Below are 26,232 nucleotides of genomic sequence, written 5' to 3'. Positions count from 1 at the left end.
CATTCTGGCAAACTTTTGGTATGTGCTGCATATTTCTTCATGTCATTTCTACTGAAGAGAATTCATATGCCATGTCTGTCATGGTAAGAGCCATTCCTCTATGCATATTCTGTCTCTGTCAACCCCTCCACGCTGAAGAGGTCTCTTAGCACCTTCAGTTCTGCCTGCCAAGGAGGGTCTGACCAGTTCTTCTGGTATTTGTGATGGGGGACTGTAGATGAACAGGACCTGAAAGCTGAAAGGGGGAAAAAGATTAGTAAAAGACAGACAATCAATGGTCATTGATAACAGGATGAAGGGGGGAAATGGAGAGGTAGGAGTAAACATTTGGAGGACAGGAGGTTTAGACGATAATATGGCCTTGCTATTTTGAAGAAACTGCCTTAAGAGTGGCTTCCATGCTGAAGTCAGTGGATGAGAGCAGAAAATTTATTTATTTTTCTTCAAGTTTATTACTGGAGACTCTCTGTCCTCCCTTCAAGGAGTTAAAGAATATAAATAAAGACTTTAGGGGGAGCATCTCTTTACTTGCTAGATTGGATGCTAACCAATGCATGACTTGCTTAAGAAAGCCAATTATATAATTCTACCTTTGAAATAAATAATTTAGGCTACATTGAGAGTTCTTATTGTTTCACAAACTGTGTTTATTTGACTGTTTTCTGAGCTTGAAGTCAGGGAGATATAGTATATTATAGGACTTTAGAAAATATTTAGTTCTCACTGTTTAATTGGGACTGTATTATAGTTCTGATGTTATGGGACTTCAGAAAACATTTAATCCTGTTGCAAGAGACCATGAGAGAATTATGATAGGAATTTGGAGTCTCAGGGGATTCTCATTTATCTATTTCTTCTGTAGGTACATTTCATCAGATTGGTTGGTCTTTCCTCAACTTTTTGATTTAATTGATTTTCCCTGCAGTGTCTTCCACATCCTACCAGCCTTTCTTAGTAAGTTCCACAGTTGATTGTTTCTACTACTTTATATTCCTTCACCAAAGACGTCTTTAATGCTCAAATAGTGAGCCATGAGAATTTTGGTTTTGTTGAGTTACTCTACCATGGATCCGTGTGCAAGAAGCTTGGCACTCAAGTGTTCAGGATGGACACAGAGAAGACTGAAGGACACATCTCATCTGAACCAAGGAAAGGGAAAAATGAACTTACTCGAGCTTGGTAGTTATGAGTATGCCTTCTTATCCTCTATGCAAACTTGGTCTTGAAAGTCATTTTCAACTAGGTATGGAGACTATTTTCCAAGACCTCTTACATATACAGGTGGGGCAGTATTAACACATTATTTATATTAATAATTCAATGTTATCTCTCATAACTAATATGCTGCAAATATTGAACTGGGGAGCAGCTGTGTAGCTGCTCATATCTGAAATAAACAAAGAGCTAGTGTCTGTGAAAAGAAAGAGCTCAATTCATAACAAAATTGCATATATTTCTAATATAGGAAATATAGCTGCTTTGCAAAGTTCTCTCTAAGACAGTGGGAGATGTTATTTTACACACTCAGCATTCACTAGTTTTAACTTTCCAAACAGAACCTATTTCAAATATTTTAGGGAATTTTTTTTTTTTGGTTCTGTTTTATTTTTACTTTCCTTAAATTGAATGGCCAAGAATGCCTTCTGGAGGTCAAGCACTTGATTGACAGCTGAGCTCTGGTTTGAGCAATCAGAAGGCATCAGGCAGTGGTGCAGACAGGAAGAAACAGAGGAACATCGGGTAGAAAACAGGCCAGGGGCCCTGGGCCTGGGAGACTTGCCACATGTCAGAAGTGGAGTTCGAGGAGGCTGAAGATGAGGTGGATAAGAGCCAGAGAAAGACAAATGATGGTGGCAGGTTGTGAAGGAGACAGAGGGAGTTGGGAGAGGGGCGTATGAAATGTGGAAACTGTATGGTGCAAGACAGACTTCTTCTGTTGGGGTCTGCATGCAGAAAACCTGCCAAGGCCCAGTGCTTAGCTTAAGTAACCAGGTTAACTGAAGGAAAAACTATGAAGGAGGTAAGGGTTGTTTCCAACATTCTGCCATTACTTTTCAACACCCTGTTGCTCTTTTGGCAGATTGTCTCCATCCAGGTGTTCAGACCTCCACCCTCCCTTCTCCTGAACTACAGCATACAGGGTCACCCACATTGTAGTAATCATTGGACAACTTTCTTACTCCAAACTTTTCTTCCCAGCTTTTCTGCCTCCCCTGAATCTGGTTCCCTCCTTGCTCATGCCCTTGATACCTGCTGGAGCTAATTTGACAACTGATTGGATCCAGGGTGTCAATGGTTGATGTTGTCTCAATGTTTCCTCCCTCCCTGGTTACATTTGGACTTCTAACAAAAGAAAGAGGGAATTTGATGGAGTTGGGCAGGAATGTCGTCTTTTCTTGATTCCTTCAGATAACTTACTGCTTTACCCACAAGTAAGGGCCAAGTGTGAGTGTGAACTTAACTGTTAGAGTAGCTGTTTTAGGAGAAATGCAGGGAAGGATGGAGATTACTAGGGAGAGGAGTCAGTCAGAAGCTTGATGGAGACAGAAGACATGTGGGGTCTGAGCAGAGTGAGTTTAGAGTGTTTATCGGCCAGTTTTGGGAGATAAGCACAAAATATTGGAAGACCCTGGTGAGTGGCTGAGGTAATTCCATAAAGCCTTCATTTTTTTTTTTTCTTAAACCATGGCTTGAACTAATGGATTTCTCCCGGATGGTTTCTCTGTTCTCCCACTCTCTGTGTGTAGCCCAGCCTTCTGTTCTGCTGATGTTCATTGGTTCTGTTACTGGGTCTGGGGATGGAAAAGGTTGCTTTGGTGTCAGCCAAGACACTCCCTCTGTTTGGGGGAGTTGGAGCTGCCAGCCCGACTATCCGCTTCCTGCCAGCTTAAGGAGCTTATGACTCAGATTCAAGCAAAACACTGAGCTGAAGCAAAAGAAGAGGGAGGGAATCTCAGCTCAGATGAAGGCTCCAGTGCCAAACTGCATCACTGAGACATTCAACTCAGGGGAACCCATAACACCAGAAGGCTGTGTGATTTTGTGTTCACGCTCTGCTTTGAAAACACACACACATGTGTTTGGACACACACATTTCCTTTCTCTTACACTCACACAGACACCTTTCTCTTGGAGCTACAGTTCTGATGCTGTTGTACCCTCCTATAGAAAAAGCTACTTTTGGAATCTGGAATGATTAGTAAGCCTCTCTCAGATTCTGTGATAGCAGAAAAGTCCTTACCCATTGTTACAATTCAGCTGGAGTGTCCATTTGTCCCTTCTTGCCATGTGTCACCTAGTTTCCATCCCTCATCCAGGGAGGTGTTGGAGGAAGGCTGTAGATATTTCTTGGGAATAACACTGGAACCCAGACACATGTGTTTCAAGTCCTCTGTGGTTCTGTTAGCTTCCTGGATATTGCTCTCGTGGCTGAGTTGCTGCCAGTGTTGACTTACTGGTCATTTCGGAAGGCAAACTCTACCCCTGAGGAAAGGTACTAGATGAATTAGAGAGATCACCATTCTTTCTTTTCTTTCCTCCTTCCATTACTCATAGGCCCACATCCCTCCCTTTCCCCTTCCAGTGTCTCTTTGTGAGTAAACATGAGTAAACATTAGTCATTTCTTTCCAAGTGTGTTACTTCCAGGTACCAAAGAGAAATGTGTGACCTCTTTGAAGTTAGAAGTATTGAACTATATACTTCTGTGGTAAATATAGTCTACAGTGTGGTTTCTTCATGTATGATTATGTATCTATGCATAATCTTCCTAATATTCAAAGTGATCTGTCACTACCTTTCAAGAAACCCTAAAAACTCTCATAGTCAATTATTCAGGACCAAATGCCTTAATACTCTTTGGAAATCTTCCTGATCTAGATCTGGCTTAAGTTTCTGGTTTCATCTCACCTGGCATCACTATTCCTCTTTAAATTGGCTATACTGGTCTACTTAATTCCCCAACCCAATTTAATCACTCCTATCTTTGAAATTCCCTCTTCTAAACCTTCCTAATCCCAACCATTCTTAAAATTCAGACCCATGGCAGCTCATTATGTTTATTGGAGGAGAAGAAGGAGAATAAAAATGTGGACAGAAAGAAAGAATAAATGTATTGACGTTTCAGGGGAAAGAAGCCCTGTTGTGATGTGTGATACTCCTTGGGAGAGTCTGTCTTTAGCCTAAGGAATGCATGATAGGCACCTCCCTGCTACCTTCAAAATTTTGAAAAGCTCAGAAAATGAGATTTATCTGTGCCTCAAGGGCCATCAATCCCAATCAGAAAAACATTACCGTCATTCTGGAGTGGGACCAATTTTTCCTGCCTAGCAGTGACAGATATGTGGGAAGTCAAATTGGAATCAGAAGGCAGTTTAGTGGGAAGAATTAGTTGGAAGAACTAAATGCTGATTACAATTTAGCTTAGTAGTTTTTTCTCTTCTATTCTTGAGGACCTCTCTTAAGGAGAGCTTGTAGATGTGATTGGTCCTAGAGATGGGTTCTCAAGGTTGTATCTCTTAATTTGTAAGGCAGACCAATGCTGTTTCCACCAGACACATTTCTTTTTCAAACATATAAACACCATCCATCTGGTTACTATCTGGGCTTAGATGGAGGGCTGTTCTGCCTCTTTAAGAGGACTTGGCATATCTCTGTTTTGATCACTACCTGTGGGCCTCACTGTTTAATTATATTTCCAGTTATAGGAAGGACTACCACCTACTTGTCCCATAGCTGGTTCTCAATGAGGCTCTAAAACTAATCAGTTTTATGTAGCACTTGGCCTCTAGCAGCCTCTCAGTGAATATTTGCTGCCTAAGTATATGCCACTTTTGTAAGCTGTTGTATATTCCTTTGTCTGGGATGGACAGCCCAAGCTTAATTAGTGAGTCAAAGTTATGGCTGAAATTCTCCAAAAAGCTTCAACATTCAAGTGAATTTTTTTCTATCACCTTAAAAATAAAACTAGACTAATAATTTATATTTTATTATGAAAGTCACTTCAGAGTTTTCTAGATGAACTATTTCTTATTTTAATATGTAAAATAACTAACAGATTGATTGTCTTATTCAAATTCAAATAATTGGCCAGTGATGAAACAGGACAGGAATCCACATCTTCCAAACTAGGCAAATGGAAATCACTCAATCAAACCACAGTTTAATTATGGAGTCTAATTGAGAACATAGTTACTTGATCTTTATATTTCAGTATGGTCTCCCAGGAGCCAATGGAACAAAAGCCACTAGAGTTAGGCAATTTCATTATTGCTGCCAAACGTTTATGTCCAAAGTTCTTTATGTTCATTATAAAAGTTAGTAATGAAATAAACATTGCTATGGTTACCATGGTGTTAGACAAAAATTTCAACATATGCTGCTTGGAGAGATTGATCCAGCTACTTCAGATGTGATTTCCAAGGTAAAGATTGTGGTAAGGGTGACTCCTATGAAGGAGTCAGCTATTACAAATATTGGGCTTCCAAGTTGCAATATCTTTTCATACATTTATTTATTCTGACTTGGGCAGAGTTTGGAAATATGTGATTAGACTGGTTGATACCTGGGAGGCAAGGAACAGTCTTTTTTTCCTTCCTGAATGATGCAGAGTGCACAAAACTACTTTTATAGAAATTTTGGGGTACATTTTCTTTTTGTGCCCAAATGTGAGTCAATCAAAGAAATATTAATTGGAAACAGGTTGGAATAATGCTAACAACACAGTTTTGAGAACAAAAGAGTTCGTTAGACACTGAGTCATATTTGGTTGGTGTCTTTTATAAAGTTAAAATTGTTTTGTAATAAAAGTTGAATTTCTTTATTTTTTAAATTTGTAATGTTTATTTTTGATAGAACACAAGGAGGGGAAGGAGAAGAGAGAGAAGAAGACACAGAATCTGAAGCAAGCTCCAGGCTCTGAGCTGTCAGCACAGACACGGGGTTCAAACCCACAGACCATGAGATCGTGACCTGAGCTGAAGTCAGTCGCCCAACCGATTGAGCCATCCAGGTGCCCCAAAAGTCCCAAAAGTAGAATTTCTTAAAGTTTGACTTGATTGTAGTGAGTAGCTGGATTACAAAGACACATTATATGTCTTTTGAATTGTTTTCAATATTTTATTCTTTCTTTTTTTTAATGTTTATTTACTTATTTTTGAGAGAGAAAGGACACAAGCAGAGAAAGGGCAAAGGGAGAGAAAGAGAATCCCAAGCAGGCTCCATCCTGTCAGCACAGAGCCTGACATGGGGCTCAGTCCCATGGACTGTGAGATCATGACCAGACCTGAAATCAAGAGTCAGACGTTCAACTGGCTGAGCCACCCGGGTGCCCCTATTCATTCTTTATATGGTGGACTTTTTCTCTATCAAAGAAAAAGAAAGCCATGATCTTATTCATTGTCTTGTTATTAACCCAGGGAACTAAATATTCAAATTATGTTAGTAGTTTTTGTCTTGACCTGGAATTCTTTAATAGAAGGTGAAGATCTTTTCATTGGCTTTGTCATTGAAAATAGCACATTGGAATGACCAAGGGTTCATAGTGTCAAAGTGCACTTCAAAGAAATAGTAAGACAATGAGGAAAATTCCTGTAAGTGATTAAAGATAATTTGACTACATATAGGTATTTTTTTCTTCCAAAATTAAGATGTTTCAAAGGAACATGTTTTTTCCCTGTGTCCTGAAGACCTGAATAATAGATTGGTTAAGAGAATAAAGTAAAGAAGCCCAGCTCAGTGTACTCCCGACTAACATGTAACCACAATACCACCGGGCATGAATCATATTGGCATTCTAAGTATTACATCCTGTGTGTTTTATAACAATTCTAAGAGAACATGTATTTGCGCCATATTTAGTCTGGGTGGTAATTAGATTTAATTATGTTTTGTAGGATTTTTTTTCCCTTCTCAAAGAGTAAGAGAAAGGAGTTTGGGTTGGTGTGGCTAATTGCATCAGTGAATATAGTAATGCTCATTAGAAACAGAATAAATGTTATTATGATACAAATTTGTTTCCTATCAGTCTTTCTTTCATGGAGGTTTTGTAACCTTGTAATTTAAAGATATTCAGGGGATTATGTTCCATAATAAAAGCAGAAGAAATTCAAAGTGTAAGAATAATGGAATTCTCTGAACATTATAGACTGTCAATAAAAAAGGGGGGGCAGGAGAAGACTACGTCAGTCCTGCAGACAAGCATGAGATCAAAGAGAGATGAAAGTGCTTTGTAGTCATTTTAAAATTTTTTCTAGAATATCTAGATCTTTGATACTCAAAGTGTGGCCAACATCCACATCTCCTAGCAGCTGATTAGAAATGAAGAATCTCAGTTTTCACAGATTCACAATTGCATTTTAAGAAGATCCCCAGGTAATTCATATGTGTGCTTAATTTTGAGAATGGCTGATATATAGAGCTTTTTTTCCCCTGTAGATGTCTATGGAGGAAAATACATGGAGTTTCTCTGTTTGATGATGTGCAAAAATGAGACATCCCTCTCTTCCTATAGGAGGAGAAACAGAGGGTCTAAAAGCGTCAGGGTGGAATGCTAGCACCAGACCAGATGGCAAAAATAGGAGTCCTTCTCGATCACTGGGGTAGCTGTTGTTCCATATATCACATCTTGAAGGGTTAGATATGGCTCCACACCACTGTGCTGAGGTTATTTATTTATTTATTTTCTCAAGGAGCAGAGTGACAGTTGTGTTCACCAGAAATTGTTTTCCCATATTAGATTTGACTGTATTTTTTCTGGTAAATATTTTTTTCTTTGACAAGATGTGCTTGCATCTTAGATAATTAGTGAGGAAGTTAATTGCAGCCCTCCTTATTCAAGAGCCTAAAGTGGATCTGGGGCGCCTGGTGGCTAAATTGGTTAAGTAATCTGACTCTTGGTTTCACTCAGGTTATGATCTCACAGTTCCTGAGTTCCAACCCTGTTCTGGGCTCTGCACTGATGATGCAGATCCTGCATGAGATTCTCTCTCTGCCCCTCCCCACCTCTCTCTCTCTCTCTCTCTCTCAATAAATAAATAAATAAATAAATAAATAAATAAATAAACTTAAAAAAATAAAGTGGATTCACACATTCTACTTTCTCCCCTGGTCTTGGAAACAGAGCAGATTTCTACCCTTTAGGGATCTATAACGGTCAGCCTCTGGAGTTTAGTGGAGTTAGTAGGCTCTGGAAGATACTAAGAAATTCTCCAACTTCTGTGGGAAATGATGAATTTGCTCAGGGATTCAGTTGAGAAACAAGGACCTGGAGTTTAAAAATAAGTTTGGTGTTGAGTTGTTGAAGTTCTTTACATATTTTGGATTTTAACCCCTTACTGGATAGCTATACATGTGGTGAGCATAGCATGATGTATAGAGAAGTTGAATCTCTATATGGTATACATCGGAAAGTAATGTAACATTGTCATCTAAACTCAAAATCAAACAAAGAATATTGAAATAAATAAAAATTAGAGTTGTGAGAATAAAATGGAGAAATTAAGGAAGAAAGGTAGTCATGAGAGAGAACATTCAGAAGGGTTTTTCTCTGTGGTTCTCCACTTTTTCTGCACATTAGAACCGCCTAGGGACTCCGGCTTAGAACACCCTGCGGGCAAGCCCCCACCCATAAGCGCCAGCCCGACCCAGAGAAGGAAGCAGCGATTCTGACTCCGCTCCCAGAGCTCGGCAGGGAGCCTGGAATTGCCTGAGGGGGCTGCCTGGGAAGCTGTGTCTAAGGCAACTTCAGCGGGGCGCGCGGACGGGGATTTGGAGATTGGAACTGCCCTGGGTTGAAGAGTGCAACCAACTCCGGCTGCGCCCCTGGTACGGGGAGTTTACACCCCCAAAAGAGTGAGGAGCAGCGCTTGCTTCGAGAAGGGACTGGAGCACCATCACTCTCCTCCCCATAACCGCCGAGGCAGAGCTCCCGCCTGAGGCATTGGATCACGCCACGCCCATCCCTGCCTGAGAGGTGCTCTCCTCCCTTTTTTTTTTTTTTCCCCTTCCCTTTTTTTTTTTTTCCTTTTTTTTCTTTATTTTTTTTTTTCTTTTTTACTCTTTCTTTTTTTCGTCTTTTTCTCTTTTCTCTCTTTTTTCCCCAGAACACTGACCTGATTAACTCTGGTCGCCAGCTTGCTTAAACGTTCACGAGTCCATTGTGTAAATGTAAATTCTACACCTACTGACATTTTCAGCTATTTCTCTCAGGAGTAATTAGACTATATAGTTTCTCTGGATAATTCCAGCACCCTTCTCTCACCTATCCAACCATATTCTACCCTTTACCTCTTTGAAAAAAGCTTCTTATCCCTTCTGCCTGTTCATTCTATTTCCAATTGTGTCTCATCCCGCCCTGCTTTCTCTCTGTTTCTCTATGCTCCTCAACCAGCACTGCATACACACGGCTATTTAACTGTAGCTGGGAAATCTGGTTATATCCTTTAAACCGTTCTTTGTCCATCGGTTTTCTTCTTTTTTCCTTTTCCTTTCCCCTTTTTGACCCTTTTATGTATTTTATATTCCCTATTATTCGCCCTCCCTCCTCCATCTTTTCTCTTAACTTTTTCGTTTTCCCTCCCGCTTTGCATGTTAGTTGAATTAGCCTGTGCGTTTGTGTGCTCCTGCTCCCTGTGTGTTTGTCTGTCTGTTTTCTTTTCCAGGGCTACCTCAAGAAACAAGCTAGAGTGCACAAGGTGGAGAGTCCCAAATATCACTACGAATAGGAAAATAAAATAACCAAGGTCCCAACAAGAGAGACCAGGGGATACCATTCAAAAAACACTCTCTGAAAGGGTAGGCCCTGGAAAGTCAAAGAGCCTTCTTGGATATAGCAGTGCTCATAGAAACAGAGAGAATAATAGGTCTTTAAAACCAACAAGAGCCGGAAAGCTAACTAAAATGACGAAACGAAAGACCTCTCCTCCAAAGAAACTCCAAGAAGAAATGACAGCTAATGAACTGCTCAAAACAGATATCAGCAGCATCACTGAACAAGATTTTAGAATAATAATGGTAAAATTAATAGCTGGGCTTGAAAAAAACATAGGGGACATCAAAGAAACTATGGCTACAGACAGAATGGAAAATAAAAATAGGCATGAAGAATTAAAAAATGCGATAAATGAGATCCATAATAAATTAGAGGCCTCCAATGCACGGATTGAAGAGGCAGAAAGGAGAATAAGTGATTTAGAAGACACCATTATAGAAAAACAAGAAGCTGACAAAAAAAGAGACAAACTGATCCAGGAACAGGAAAGAAGAATTCGAGAGCTCAGCGATACGGTCAAACGCAACAATATCCGTATCATAGGAATCCCAGAAGAGGAAGAGAGAGGGAAAGGTGCTGAAGGAGTCCTGGAACAAATTATAGCAGAGAACTTCCCCGACCTGGGGAAGGAAGTAAATGTGGAAGTACAAGAGGCTCAGAGGACTCCCCTCAGACGTAACCTGAATCGATCTTCTGCACGACATATCATAGTGAAAATGGCCAAATACAAGGACAAAGAGAGAATTTTGAAAGCAGCTAGGGAGAAAAGGGCCCTAACATACAAAGGGAAACCTATCAGAGTGGTGACAGACCTATCTACTGAAACTTGGCAGGCTAGAAAGGAATGGCAGGAAATCTTCAATGTGATGAACAGTAAAAATATGCAGCCAAGAATCCTCTATCCAGCAAGCCTGTCATTCAAAATAGAAGGAGAGATAAAAACCTTTCCAAATAAACAGAAATTGAAAGAATTTGTCACCACGAAGCCAGCCCTACAAGAAATCCTGAGGGGGATGCTCTGAAGGAAAGGTTGCAAGGAACAAAGATACCAGAGACACCACCACAAACATGAACCCTACAAAAGATACAAAGACTCTAAACCCACATATTTCAATAATAACACTGAATGTAAATGGGCTGAATGCTCCAATCAAAAGACATAGGGTAGCAGAATGGATTAAAAAACAAAATCCATCAATATGCTGTCTACAAGAAACTCATTTTAGACGGGAAGATACCTTCAGATTAAAAGTAAGGGGATGGAGAAATATATATCATGCTACAGGAAATCAAAAGAAAGCCGGAGTAGCGATACTTATATCAGACAAACTGGACTTTAAATTAAAGACAATCACAAGAGATGAAGAAGGGCACTACATAATAATTACAGGGTCCATCCATCAGGAAGAACTAACAATCATAAATGTCTACGCACCGAATATGGGAGCACCTAAATATCTAAAACAATTAATCACAAACAGAAACAAGCTTATAGATAAGAATGTGCTAATAGCAGGGGACTTTAATACTCCGCTTACAGCAATGGATAGGTCAACCAGACAGAAAATCACTAAAGAAATAATGGACTTGAAAGACACATTGGACCAGATGGATCTGACGGATATATTTAGAACTTTACATCCTGAGGCCAGGGAATTTACTTTCTTCTCAAGTGCGCATGGCACATTCTCCAAGATAGATCACATACTGGGACATAAAGCAGCCCTCAATAAATATAAAAGAATAGAGATCATACCATGCACACTGTCAGATCACAATGCTTTGAAACTTGAAATCAATTACAGGAAGAAGTCTGGAAAACCGCCAAAAACATGGAGGTTAAAGAACACCCTTCTAAAGAATGAATGGGCCAATCAGGCAATTAGAGAGGAAATTAAAAAATATATGGAAACAAATGAAAATGAAAACACAACAATTCAAAATCTATGGGATGCGGCCAAGGCAGTCCTAAGAGGAAAGTACATTGCTCTCCAGGCCTATTTCAAGAGATTAGAAAAAGCACAAGTCCAAAATCTAACAGCTCACCTAAAGGAGCTAGAGGCAGAGCAACAAGAACGCCCTAAACCCAGTAGAAGAAGAGAAATAGTAAAAATTAGAGCAGAAATAAACAACATAGAGACCAAAGAAACAATTGAACAGATCAATGAAACCAAGAGTTGGTTTTTTGAAAAAGTAAACAAAATTGACAAACCTCTAGCCAGGCTTATCAAAAAGAAAAGAGAGAGCACCCAAATAGACAAAATTATGAATGAAAATGGACTTATTACAACCAACCCCTCAGAAATACAAGCAATTATCAGGGAATACTATGAAAAATTATATGCCAACAAATTGGACAACTTAGAAGAAATGGACAAATTCCTAAACACACACTCACTACCAAAATTCACACGGGAAGAAATAGAAAACCTGAACAGACCCATAACGAGTGAAGAAATCGAATCAGTGATCAAAAATCTCCCAACAAATAAGAGCCCTGGACCTGATGGTTTCCCTGGGGAATTCTACCAGACATTTAAAACAGAATTAATCCCAATTCTTCTCAAGCTATTCCAAAAAATAGAAGTCGAAGGAAAACTCCCGGACTCATTTTATGAAGCCAGCATCACTCTGATTCCCAAGCCAGACAGAGATCCAGCAAAAAAAGAGAACTATAGGCCAATATCCTTGATGAATACGGATGCAAAAATTCTCAACAAGATCCTTGCAAATCGAATCCAGCAGCATATCAAAAGAATCATCCACCAAGATCAAGTGGGATTCATTCCTGGGTTACAGGGCTGGTTCAACATTCGCAAATCAATCAATGTGATCCATCATATCAATAAAAGAAAAGATAAAAACCATATGATCCTGTCAATAGATGCAGAAAAAGCATTTGACAAAATACAGCATCCCTTCTTAATAAAGACTCTCGAGAAAGTTGGGATAGAAGGAACCTACTTAAACATCATCAAAGCCATCTATGAGAAGCCTTCAGCTAACATCATCCTCAACGGGGAAAAACTGAGAGCTTTCCCCCTGAGATCAGGAACACGACAGGGATGTCCACTCTCACCACTGTTGTTTAACATAGTGCTGGAAGTCCTAGCATCAGCCATCAGACAACAAAAGGAAATCAAAGGCATCAGAATTGGCAAAGAGGAAGTCAAACTTTCACTCTTCGCAGATGACATGATACTCTACATAGAAAACCCGACAGACTCCACCAGAAGCCTACTAGAACTGATCCAAGAATTCAGCCAAGTTGCAGGGTACAAAATCAACGTACAGAAATCGGTTGCATTTTTATACACCAATAATGAAGCAACAGAAAGAGAAATCAAGAAACTGATCCCATTCACAATTGCACAAAAAACCATAAAATACCTCGGAATAAACCTAACCAAGGATACAAGAGATCTGTATGATGAAAACTATAGAAAACTTATGAAGGAAATTGAAGAAGACACAAAGAAATGGAAAAACATTCCATGCTCATGGATAGGAAGAATAAATATAGTTAAGATGTCATTACTACCTAAAGCACTCTACACATTCAATGCAATTCCAATCAAAATTGCACCAGCATACTTCTCAAAACTAGAACAAACTATCCAAAAATTTGTATGGAACCACAAAAGACCCCGAATAGCCAAAGTAATACTGAAAAATAAAACCAAAACGGGAGGTATCACCATCCCAGACTTCAGCCTCTACTACAAAGCTGTCATCCTCAAGACAGTATGGTATTGGCACAAAAACAGACACATAGACCAATGGAACAGAATTGAGAACTCAGAAGTGGACCCAAAAGTATACAGCCAACTGATCTTTGACAAAGCAGGAAAGAATATCCAATGGAAAAAAGACAGCCTTTTTAACAGATGGTGTTGGGAGAACTGGACAGCAACATGCAGAAGAATGAAACTAGATCATTTTCTCACACCATGCACAAAAATCAACTCAAAATGGATAAAGGACCTGAACGTGAGACAGGAAACTATCAACACCCTAGAGGAGAAAGCAGGAAACAACCTCCTTGACCTCCACCGCAGCAACTTCTTACTTGACACATCCCCAAAAGCAAGGGAATCAAGAGCAAAAATAAACTGTTGGGACCTCATCAAGATTAAAAGCTTCTGCACAGCCAAGGAAACAACCCAGAAAATTAATAGGCAACCAACGGAATGGGAAAAGATAGTTGCAAATGACATATCAGATAAAGGGTTAATATCCAGAATCTATAAGGAACTCACCAAACTACACGCCCGAAAAACAAACAACCCAGTGAAGAAATGGGCAGAAGACATGAACAGACACTTCTCCAAAGAGGACATCCAGATGGCCAACAGACACATGAAACGATGCTCAGCATCCCTCCTCATCAGGGAAATACAAATCAAAACCACACTGAGATACCACCTCACGCCAGTCAGAGTGGCTAAAATGAGCAAATCAGAGAACTCTAGATGCTGGCGAGGATGTGGAGAAACGGGCACCCTCCTACACTGTTGGTGGGAATGTAAACTGGTACAGCCCCTCTGGAAAACAGTGTGGAGGTTCCTCAGGAAACTAACAATAGAACTCCCTTATGACCCAGCAATAGCACTGCTAGGAATTTACCCAAGGGATACAGAAATGCTGAGGCATAGGAGCACATGTACCCCAATGTTCATAGCAGCACTCTCCACAATAGCTAAAACATGGAAAGAGCCTAAGTGTCCATCAACAGACGAATGGATCAAGAAGATGTGGTTTATCTATACCATGGAATACTACATGGCAATGAGAAACAATGAAATCTGGCCATGTGTAGCAACATGGATGGACCTTGAGGGTGTTATGCTGAGCGAAATAAGTCAGGCAGAGAAGGACAAATACCATATGTTTGCACGTATAGGAGGATTAGGAGGAACTTGACGGAGGACCAAGGGGGAGTAGAAGGGCAGAAATGGTGGGGGAAAGGGAGAGAGGCAAACCATGAGAGACTCTTGAATGCTGACAAAAACTGAGGACTGATGGATGTGGGGGGGAGGGGGGGATGGGCATGAAGGAGGGCACTTTGGGGATGAGCACTGAGTGTTATGTAGAAACTAATTTGACAATAAACTATTTGTAAAAAAAAAAAAAAAAAAAAAAAGAACCGTCTAGGAAGATTTTAAAATATCTACTTCTTTGGTCGCATCTAGATCAGTGACATTAGAATCTCTGGTGGGACCTATGTATCAATTGACTTGTTTTGTCCCCCCCCTTTTTTTTTAAGATCTACAATCATTCAATTTTGTGACTAAGATTCAGAACCAATGAAGGCCTAAGGCTGTAAAGTTTCCTCCCCTTATGTGGTAAATATGTTCTCTATGGGAAGGTTAGTAGGCTGGAGTGTTCCAACTTCTTGATCACTTGAGGAAAAATAAAGGGCTGAGTGAGACATGAAGCTTCCTTTTGGGATTAGGCAAAATATGCTCAGGCACCAGAGGCAGTGTGATTAACTTCCTCTTAGTAATGTTTTCTGCTTGCTCTTCTCAACCCCTGTATCTAGCAAGAAATGGTGCTGACTGAGTATGGTAGCCAGCCTCTAAGATGGCTCGTAATAGTCATGCTCTAGTGAACTTCTTTTCCATATTGAATCATTCAGGGCTGACCTGTGTAATCAATAGAATATGATAGAAATAATGGTGTGTGATACACAAGGGTAGGTCATAAAAAGTATTACAACTTTTGCTTCAATATCTTGTATCTGTAGCTTTACCAGAAGCCAGCTACCACCTTGTGAGGACACTAACAAAGTCTCATGGAGATGAATCATCTTGCCAGGTATTTGAGCAAGTCACATTAGGAGGATCATCCAGGTCAACTGAGCCTTCAGATAACAGCAGCCCAAGTGACATTTGACAACAACTTCACTGGAGACTCTGACCCAATTTAGGGGCAGAGAGAATGAGTGATTTCTGCTTTTTTAGGCTACTACATTGTGGAATGATTTGTTATGTATTTGGAATGATTTGTTTGCTCATCCAAACTCTGGTTACCCAGAATGGACATACTTATAGAAGACTTTGAGATCATGGCAACAGAGCTGAATATTTTAGCAACAAGTTGCATACCAATCTACCTTAAATTATACTGACTACTTTGTAAGGCAGATATGGAAATTCGTGGCAAACTAGTGATGTCATTAAAATCTGAGCTTTTCATTAGGTCTTAACATGTAGCTAGACAGTATTTGATATGCAGATTAGCATTGTTGAATATAACTTTCTGAAATTATGGAAATGTTCCATGTCTGCATTGTACAGTGTGGTAGCCACTGGCTACAGTTGCCTATTGGACACTTGAAACTTGGCTAGTGTAACTGAGCTGAATTTCTAATGTATTTAATTTTGAATTGTTGCTAGAATATTGACAGAATAGTTAATAGAATTTCTGGGAAGAATGTGGAGATGACAGAAATATTCTGCTGTAGTTTGTAAGTTGTGAATTGAGAATAAGTGGAAAACCCAGTAATGGGTACTGTTTACCTATGGTATATCAATTAAAATGATTTCCCCCTCCTTTAACCCCTAAAATTGTCTCTCTTGCAGTGAACGATGACAAACCACAAAGAAAGAGGTCATAAAGGATACCTGTTATATCCAAGATGCAATTGATTTCAGGCTCTCTAATGATAAAGGAGGTTATATTGGAATTTGAGAGGAATTTTGGAATGTTTTCAAACACAATTGTTTGCATGGTAACTGCCAAGCTATTTTCCATAAAGGTACTGGCCCTGCCAACTGCCATCTTACTCCTTTTGCTCCATCTTGTTGGATGGCTACACACTACATCGTAGGTTCAGAAAGATTTCCAGGTAATCTGTCATGAACATATTCTATTTATAGTGTCTATTATCTGGAAATGTTGTTCATTAGTGATGGGGCATGATGATGGGTATGATGATGATAATGTCTATTAAATATCCATTACTATGGGACACCTGAGTGGCTCAATTGGTTAAGTGTCTGACTCTTGATCTCAGTTCAGATCTTGATCTCTAGGTTGTGAGTTCAAGCCCCACATTGGACTCTGTGCTAGGCGTGAAGCCTACTTAAACAAATAAACAAACAAACAAATAAATATCAATTACTAGTTTGGAGAAAACTAATTTATTATGTTTACCTAGTTTCTTGTACTTGTACTTTTTTTGTATTTAATCAGAGAAAACACTCAAAATCAGGGGACCAGAAATAAAATAAATTAATAGAAATTCTTAGCACCTTTTTTTTTTCTCTCTGTATCCAAAATTTTCAAACATTGTTTTATGTGGAAAATTGTGGGTTGGCTAAATTATGTATCCTGAATTTTATTTAAAAATACACATGAACTAGTCCCATTTTATGATCATTTAGTCATAGTTTAACAGAAAAAATGGTAACTTCTTATTATGGTAATCAGTGGTAGATGACATGTTCTTTAATAAACTAAGGATATTTTTTGTCATATAGGGACCTATGAATAATATCTTTTAATTTGTCTGCTTTCTTATTTTGGATATTTGTTTATATCAATTGCCACACTTTTTTGCTTGTTTATTACTACAAAATAAAATGTGATTTTGTTTTTGAAAAGGTAAATCAGGCACATAATTGAATGAAGGAAAGCAAATAACCCCAAATCTGACCACCTATACACTCTATATTATATTTACGCACACACATTTTTATAAAAATGAGTTCATATTATGTATACTTCCTTGAAATTATTTTTTATTTGATGAAAACCCCTAATTATCATCTTTTTATGCTGTTGAATATCCTATAGTTATTTTATAGAACTATAAATTATTTATAGTTTAATTGAAATGAATAATTATTTATAATTATAAGTTATTTATAATTATTTTATAGAATGCTTGATACACATTTGTGTATATTTACATTCTTCTTCTAATTCACAAATTCCAGAAGCATGTCTACTACAAATCATGAGGCAAAGTGAGGGAAATAATAGATGTCAAAGTCAGATACACACAGATGTTCCATTTAAATCTATGTCAGCCTGCTGCTATGTCTGGGGAAAGTCAATCTTTTCAAGAATGCTGAAGAGAGTACATGATTTTGTTTGAGAAAGTGGGGAAAACACTTGAACTATGAAGTCACTGAAACATTCATTACTCCACTAAGCTCTTGAGGTCAATATGAATGACTGCTTCAATTGCAAAGATGCAAAGATGCATTTTTCAATGTTATGCGGATGGAAGAGTTAAACTATTCATCCCACCTTTGCCTGACTTACTTCCCCATCTTCCCTCCTGGTGTTTCATGGGGTTGTCTCCAAAATAAACTGCTTGCTTAGAATACTGCTTCTGCGGGGAATCAAAACACCTACTTTTGAAAGGATATTTGGCATAGGAATAAGATCAGATTTGGTGTTTCTCAGAAATACATTGACAAGTAACAGAGAGAAAACTCAAGGCCTATTTCCTATCAATCTTCACTAAGGAAAAGGTTTTTCTAACTGGGAGGAATAGACTGAAAATTATAATATTGAGTGAGTAACTGAGTGAATTTGAGACCTAAGGCCTTGACTGATTATTTTCTAGTTCTTCACTTCATATCCTCCCATGAAGTGGGTGTACTATGTTTGGGGCAGTATTTTAGGCACTGTGGATACAGTACTGAGGAAAGGCAGACATGGTGTAATGCACTTATGGGCAACTGGTAGACAGAGAGCTGTATGTAAGGTGAACAATAAATGAGTGAGATAACTTCATAATGTTCTATGAAGAAACTACAACCAAAGAATGTAACAGTTTATGTGTTTTTCATTCATTTATTAATCAGTTCAATTATTTAATAAATATTAGCTGCTAGTATAAGATAGGTACACTCTAATTTTTAAGAAAGAAAAAGGAACAAGATTGCTGGTAAACTAAGAACATTATATCTTTGTCCTTAAAATGGTAATAAACTTATAAACTTATTATGGAAATCATTGCCTTTTCTTTTTTTTTTTTTTTAGCTTAATACAATATTCTAGAATGCATTGCCATGCCTGTAGTTTATCTCCCAAAGGAAATACTATATCTAATCTCTAGGAGCTAGCATACATTCACTTAAGATAAGTCATGCTAAATTCACAAGATTTCTCATTTTGTTAGAATCTCTAGAAAACAGAAAATTCCATGGATAAAATACATTTTAATTATTTCAGTCACATTACTACATGTGACAATGCCTTTTGCAAGAACATCATGATTAAGAAGTACTTTGAATGATAAAGTTATTGATATTTAGTGCCTTTTACCTGCTATGTGTTGGCAAATGGTTTTATAGTTTTATAATGGAATTTGACTAGGCTATACTCTTAGTCCTGTTGGCTCAGTCTTTATATAGATAATTTTGACAGAATTTAGACATGGAGATGCAGAGGTGGGATGCATAACTGAAACTATAAGTGATACACCCGAGCATAAAAGTGATGTCAACTGACAGAGACACACTGGTCCAAAACCAATGAAATGAAATTAAGCAGAAACAAATTTCAAGTTCTGTTTAGGGTCAGAAAGTCAGCTGCATGAGAGTGAGCTGGCTTGGCTACAGTACAGATGGCAAAGTTGTGGGACTTCCATTTGATGACAACTGTAAAATAAGCCAAGAGTGTGATGTGGCTGTTAGAAAAATAGGCTAGCAGGATCATCAGTTGCATTAATGAAATATTGGGTCTAGCACAACAGAGACCATAAAAAATAACAGCTTCACCAAATTCTGTTCAAGTGAGAAGACTTATAGAATAAAGTGTCAAACTTCTTGCATTATATTATAAGACAGACTTTTCCAATTGGAGTGTGTTCAAAGGAAGGCACACAGAATTCTGAAAATCATATCTTCTGAGGCAAGTCTGAAAGAATGGGGCATTGTTTTCCTACAGGAGAAAAGACCAAGGAGATATTTGCAGAATGTTTTTGTCTACGTGTCAAGCTTCCGTGTTGAAGAAACCAAAGATTTGTTTTATGCTGACCTAGAAGGTTAATCTAGAATAATAGTTTGAAGTTAGAGAGATGACAATTTTGGTCTGATATGAGAAACAGACTAGAGTTATCCCAAACATGGCTAACATGTGAAGGGTGTCCCCTTTACTAGAGTTATTTAATCCAAAAGTTTCACCCCAGAGTGGAGATTTTGCATCAGATGGTATATCAATTATCTATCACTACATAACAAATTACCCCAAAACACAAAAGGCAGAAGAAAAATTTTATTTTCTTCATCCTTTTGTGGGTCAGGAAATCAGAAGGGCTTGGTTGTCTGGGCAATTCTCAGTTGGGGTTTCTCATGCAGTTGCATTATATACCAATTGCAACCATATGAAGTTATGTACCAATTGCAACCTTATGAAAGCTTTACTGGGTTGGATGTCCAAGATGGCTTATTCACTTGGCTGACAGGTTTTTCTGGTAACTAGTTGAGAGCTCAGCTGGGACTGCCCACTGGAGCATGTATTTGTAGCTTCTTTATGTGTTTTAGACTTCACAGCATGGTTGCATGAGAATAGTTAGGCTTCTTACATGGTGTCTCAGGGATATGAATCTTATGTGTCCTAGTGTTCAAGATAGAAGTTGTATTGTCTTAGAAGTCATGAAACATCACTTTTCCTACATTATAGTTTTTGCAAGTGAGTAAGAATTCTATGTAGATGCATGGAAGGAAGACATAGATCCCACTTTTGATGGAAAAAGTATACAAAATTTGTGGACATTTAAAAACATCATAGGCGAGCTCTTAAGTAACTTCCAACTTGAAGCCTTTGATTTTATGAAACTTAGTGCTATACAGTAAGATTTTAAGAGAAATAGGGGATTTTTGTATCTTCTTACTAAAATTTGGTGTTGATAGCTGGGTTGTCTTGAAATTTTTCATTGGCGTTATCAAAGAAAGAATTTTTAGTTTGATTTTATACACACACACAGAATAGATACTATGAGAAATGCACAATTAAAATTGTAAATTTTCCCAAGTAACTTATTGGATATTATAAATATGAATATGAAAATAAAACTGTAAAACAATGTGATAAAACAGGAGAGTTTACCTAGCTTAGTCCAGTAGAAAAACCATGATAAGACAGGCATGCAATTAACAAGATCACAGAATTTGAGATTTCGACACTTGTCTCTCTGGGTAGAAACAGTTATTGAAAATAAAAATTTGAATTTAACCACTGTGTTTGGTGACAGATAAATTTAGAGTATTGTGCCATATAGGCATATAGAGTTATTCTCATGAGAATGGAGGAGCCCTTATAGAATCTCAGTTCAAATAATCACTTAAGACTCTGTGTGTGTGTGTGTATGTGTGTGTGTGTGTGTGTGTGTGTGTGTGTGTGTTGGTTCCTTTCAATTATATTCTTGTTAACTCTTCAGATCCTGGACCAGGAGCTTACTATTGTCCTCATTTGCCCATGAGAGTTTGATATGACTTTGGGTTCTCCTGATATCTTAGCTGGAACAAACCCTTACTCTGTTTCTGCCAGAATAACTAGCATTCTGTCTACTTTCTAATGGTATCTGACGCCCGCCATGAGCTGAACCTGACTTTATCTTAGTGTACTTATTAAACATTGACAAATCTACCCACATTCGTCACATTGCTGAGATCCACCTATTGTAAATTCCCCTTCTGAGATTTTAGCCAGGGATTTGTTTCTAATAATATTTTGGGTTTTGTTTCTTTTCATTCAAAGAACAGCATCTATATTTTCACAGAGTAGCCTCTAAGCAACTATAAATATTTGATAGAGCTAATCATGATCTTTTCTTGATGTTTCCCCTGATTTTTTCTATTCTTATGATGAAAGAAAAGAGAAATAGAAATTGAAAACTTGCCTTTTCTAACTTTAATTTCCTCATTGACTCAAACTTTCATTATCTTCTTTCACATTGATTAGTCAGGTTCCTTTTGACAATATTTGCAAAAGCCTTAGCTTTGCTTTACTGTCATAAAACTAAGTAAAGATCTACTTTGTACTGCTTGAAGAGGATTCAGACAGTATTTTCAAAAAAGATGTCATTTGAAAAATGTTCACTCTTGATCTTGGGGTCATGAGTTCAAGCCCTGTGTTGGACTCCATGCTGGGCATGAAGCCTACTTAAAAAGAATATTCTGCTATTCTATCTAGCAATTACCCTGTATTTTGACTTTCATTTCATTTCAGATCTAATTTTTATTCACCAGACCTAAATAGGAGACCTCTGTGTGAAAATAACCACCCATGAAAAAACAGAAAAAAAACCCAAATTCTTTCTCATCATGAGATATCAGCTCAAACAGAAGCCTCTTGATATACAAAATGTTGTGAAGAGTCATAAAAGCCAAAATGGCAGACCACATAGGCCCCATGGATGGGAATTCATAAATAGTAATTTGGATAAGTAAAATGCTGGGTTCCAATGATTGTAATGAAATTCTTACCTTATTCTTTAACTTTTTTTTCCTTTAAAGAATAAAAACAAACTCATTTACAACAAAGGTACAAAACAATCCCTGCAAGAAGTGCAAATCTACTGCTTCACCAACACACTTCCGAGGGGAGTGTTCCCATCCCTGGCCAATTTTAAACATTTTCAAGCCTTTCATGTATGGCCCAGTTTGAGGTAACCCAATTGTGTCAGATGTATCAGCCCATCCAGGTATAAGCTCAGCATTCAAGCCAACATTTGGCCAATGTCTATAAAGTCTGGTCAAATAGATTATTTATTTTTTTGGAAGCTGAAGCAGAGATGAAATATGGTTTGAGATCTTGTGCCAATTTTTTCCTTGAAAAATCAGAGAACTTTCTCCTGTAAAATGTCCAGCAATGGAGTAAGAAAGTAAAATAAGGCAGCCGATTCGCCAGCGATATATGTACTCTTATTATGGTCAGTAATACATATGCTGTATTTTTCTTGATCCATTACTGGCAGTTATGACCATTCTATCACCCTAGCCAAAAGAATGTCAAAAAGGTGGATGCAGAACAGTTTCTCATGAGGTCATTATTGTTCAAGAAATGGGGGTGCTTGACTGGACTCAAGAATTCCTACCTGAAGTCTATTTGGTTACTTTGGATACGGAAAAAGTTTGCCATTCCATTGCCCCAGGTCAGCCCAGAACCCAGAACTCAAATCGTGAGGCTGCTTGTGGCAAGAGGTAATTGAAAAAATGGGAACAAATGTTGTATCTTCTCTAACTAGAAACAGTGTGTGAACTTGTGGTAATATAAACACAGTTTCCAGAGTGTTCAGATGAATTGAAACAACAAAAACATGACTTTTACATATGTTACAAGAGATGAACAGAAAATCTAGCCATGTTCACCAATGGAAAAAGAGAAGATCTTTATTTTTGAACAGTGGCAAATAAGGTCATGGTTAGCTAAAAAATTCTACTGAAAAAGAATGTATTTTCTTTGCAAAAATTAGCACATGAATAAAGCACATATAATAAGGAAAACAATAAAATTTAAAAACATGAGTTTAGATGAAGTAAGAATTGCTTTTTCATATATATGTAAGTTTTAACCCACATATTCTAAATATAGGGTACTTAAAAACAGGTAGATGTCATGTTGTACCCTAATGTATGCATACTCTTCAGACATAATTTTCATGTCACATTTTTCTGAATACATTCTTTCCATTGGTTATATGGTATTACATGATAAGGATGAGAAGAACTTACTGTTGAATACTTAGGATTTACTCTCATTTAAATATTTTACTGAACACTACTGTGGTAAATAAGCTTGTAGATTAAGTTTAATGTAACTACATGCTCTTTCTTCTTAAGGAAAATTCCTCCGAGTGAAAACCTTTGGTGACTCTCTACTTCTAATAGGATAAAGATAGGTTTTCTTACTCTGGCTCATATTTTCCTCACTCTCTCAGCTCCAACCATACTGGGCATGTGATTAGTGTGCTCTTGAAGTATTCCAGCTTTCTGGCTTCTTTGCACTTGGCAAGAGTGCACTCCCTGGACCCCTCTGTGATTGGTTGAGGCCATGTGACTAATTATGACCTTTTAGCCTTTTCCTCTTCCCATGGTGATTGGTAACTAACATTCCAGATACTGGCTGTTTTATTAGAATGTATTCCCTAGTGAGATGAACAAGAAGCAGAGATAATTGGAGGAAAGTCAATTCACACTGGTTATAAAATTTGAGTGAGAAGGAAATCTTTGTTGATTTAAATCACTGAGACTTTGGGGTTATTTGTTACTGTCGCATAGTAGAGCCTATACTAACTGATACACTGGCCTTTATATTCTGCATTCCCTTTCCTTCTTTATGTTATTTGTACATATGATTACATTTCCCAGGTGCCTCTTTTCTTTACTTAGTAAGCATTTACTTACTCAATGCTTTACAGATAGGTGAATGTTAGGAAATTTTATTAGAACTCTGAGACTGTCAGCTTACCCTTATAGGCACCTCTAACTCCATATAAATCTTTTTCAGTGCTTGCCACAATTGCAAATTTACATTGTTTACTTTTTAAACATTTTTTTCTTAATGTTTATTTATTTTTGAGAGAGAAAGAGTGCATAGGGGAGGGGCAGAGAAAGAGGGAGATACAGAATCTGAAGCAGGCTCCCGGTTCTCGAGCTGTCAGCAGAGCCCAACATGAGGCTCAAATTTAAGAGATCATGACCTGAACCAAAGTCGGACACTTAATCAACTGAGCCACCCAAGAGCCCCTGTTTACTTTTTTAGTATGCCTGATTTTTGGTAATGTCTATCTTATCTTGTTGATCATAACCACTGGGCTTATAATAGATACTTGGTAAAATATTTATTTAATGAATGAATAAATGTTAAGATACATTCCTAAAATTTTCCACTGTCAGGGCAAATTGATCTCCTGAAGATTTTATACCACATTACACAAAAGTGAACATTCTCTCTATTATAAGCAGCTTCTCAGTTTTAGAGGCAATAAGATCTTATTGCTCATTGTTTTAATTTTAATTTCTTCTATAAGAATAAAATACTTTCATTGGCTCATTAGCCATTTATATTTCTAGTCACCTAACATATTCTCTGTTTCAGTGTGAATTGGGTTTCTATCACTAATAACAGAAAGGGTACTGAATAATGCAAAATAACGAGTAAATTCGTCTTTGTTCTGCTACATAGACATTGAATGCTCTCTTTTACTCTGGATCTCTGAGCCTCTCCCCTTTTTTCAAAACATTCCAGAAGTGCCAAGTTTACTGAACCTGAGGATATTAAAGTTCTTCAGCAGCTGGTAATAAGGTAATACTTTGATTCCTACTCCACTAATTTTCCTTCCATAGAGTGTCCTCAGGAATCTCTCAAGGAGATCCACATGACTGACAGGACAGTGTTTGGACATTCTAGAGTTTATGGCTATGAAACAACTACCAGGCTACCTAATTCTTTAGAATCCTGACACAACATATCTTATCCAGCTATGGACTTCATCTGTCAAACTAGTTAAACTCAGTCATGTATGCACAACCCAATCCCATAGCCAAGTCCTTGCTATAATACTGATAGCATGGTATTCCCAAAATTAATTTTAACCTAATTGTTTTCTTTTCTCTGGATGCAAAGCATGAATAAAAATTCATTTAAAATAAACAAATATATCCATTTGTTTATGGTAGTTCTCACTTCTTCACAAATTGCACCCTTTCCTTCTTTAGGGTGCTCTATATATAATTTACCAAAAGATGAGTTTCTTAGTAAACATTTACATCTTCTGCCTTGTAATGTAAATCCTATTCTTTTGGATTTGTAGCAAAAGTTAATTTCCTATGGATTCTATTTCCTAGTGAAAATGTGAATTGTTTTTCCTTTGGTCACAAAATGTATGCAGATACCTCCCTAATTTAATCCTAACATCTGCCTAAAAATCCCAGTGGAACAAGGTTTGCAATGCTGACCTTCACTGTAGTCTTGCTCTCCAGGAAAAAAAAGAAACTTTTTCTTTGTACTTCTTTTGACATTTGTGATATTTTTCCTCTAGAATTTAGTTTTGTTCAGTTGATTGCTCTGTTTCAGTGAAGTAAAGTGCATTTCCAGATTTATACTGCAGTCTGTTATAGCGATATGTTGAAGGAATTATTAATAAATATCCCCTGTTTATTGTGCATTGTTTCAGAAAGCAGATATCTGTGGAGAGCAATGACACCAGTGTTCATCAGATTCATTTAGTGGTCTTGGTGAGTGAGTGAATTGGTTTGCCATGTCACAATCACCATATCCTTTGCTTCATGTTGGGCTAGTCCACAATATATTACTGTTCTATGTACCACACACATGTGCCACAGATGGTCACTTTCAATTTCAGAGCTCAAATGTAATAAATTCAGCACATTAATATTTGGCTAAGATTAAGTACTGGGAGGCTACCACGGAAAAGCCATCAGTCAAGTTCATCTCTAACCAGGAAGTTGTGATTCCATTGCTACAAAATAAACCTTTG

The 26,232-nt window shown here is 37.8% G+C and overlaps 2 long non-coding RNA genes across 3 annotated transcripts; one reads left to right on the top strand and one right to left on the bottom strand.

The window, feature by feature from the left end:
- LOC120226593 lies at nucleotides 1–23,701 on the bottom strand. Its single transcript, XR_005527060.1, has 3 exons — nucleotides 23,642–23,701; nucleotides 3,242–3,483; nucleotides 1–235 (listed from the first exon to the last, which is right to left on the bottom strand). It is a non-coding gene; the product is annotated as an uncharacterized LOC120226593 (long non-coding RNA).
- LOC120226583 lies at nucleotides 16,491–26,232 on the top strand. 2 transcript variants are annotated; one of them, XR_005527059.1, is made up of 4 exons: nucleotides 16,491–16,617; nucleotides 24,981–25,037; nucleotides 25,909–25,969; nucleotides 26,098–26,232. It is a non-coding gene; the product is annotated as an uncharacterized LOC120226583 (long non-coding RNA). The 2 variants fall into 2 exon arrangements; XR_005527057.1 differs by having other exon boundaries at nucleotides 25,909–26,232.

The sequence above is a fragment of the Hyaena hyaena genome, unplaced genomic scaffold (assembly GCF_003009895.1).
Source record: "Hyaena hyaena isolate Hyena2069 unplaced genomic scaffold, ASM300989v1 scaffold_16, whole genome shotgun sequence".
NCBI classification, from domain to species: Eukaryota; Metazoa; Chordata; class Mammalia; order Carnivora; family Hyaenidae; genus Hyaena; species Hyaena hyaena.
The sequence above is the reverse complement of the archived record's forward strand: the minus strand, read 5'-3'. Positions and strand labels throughout refer to the sequence as shown.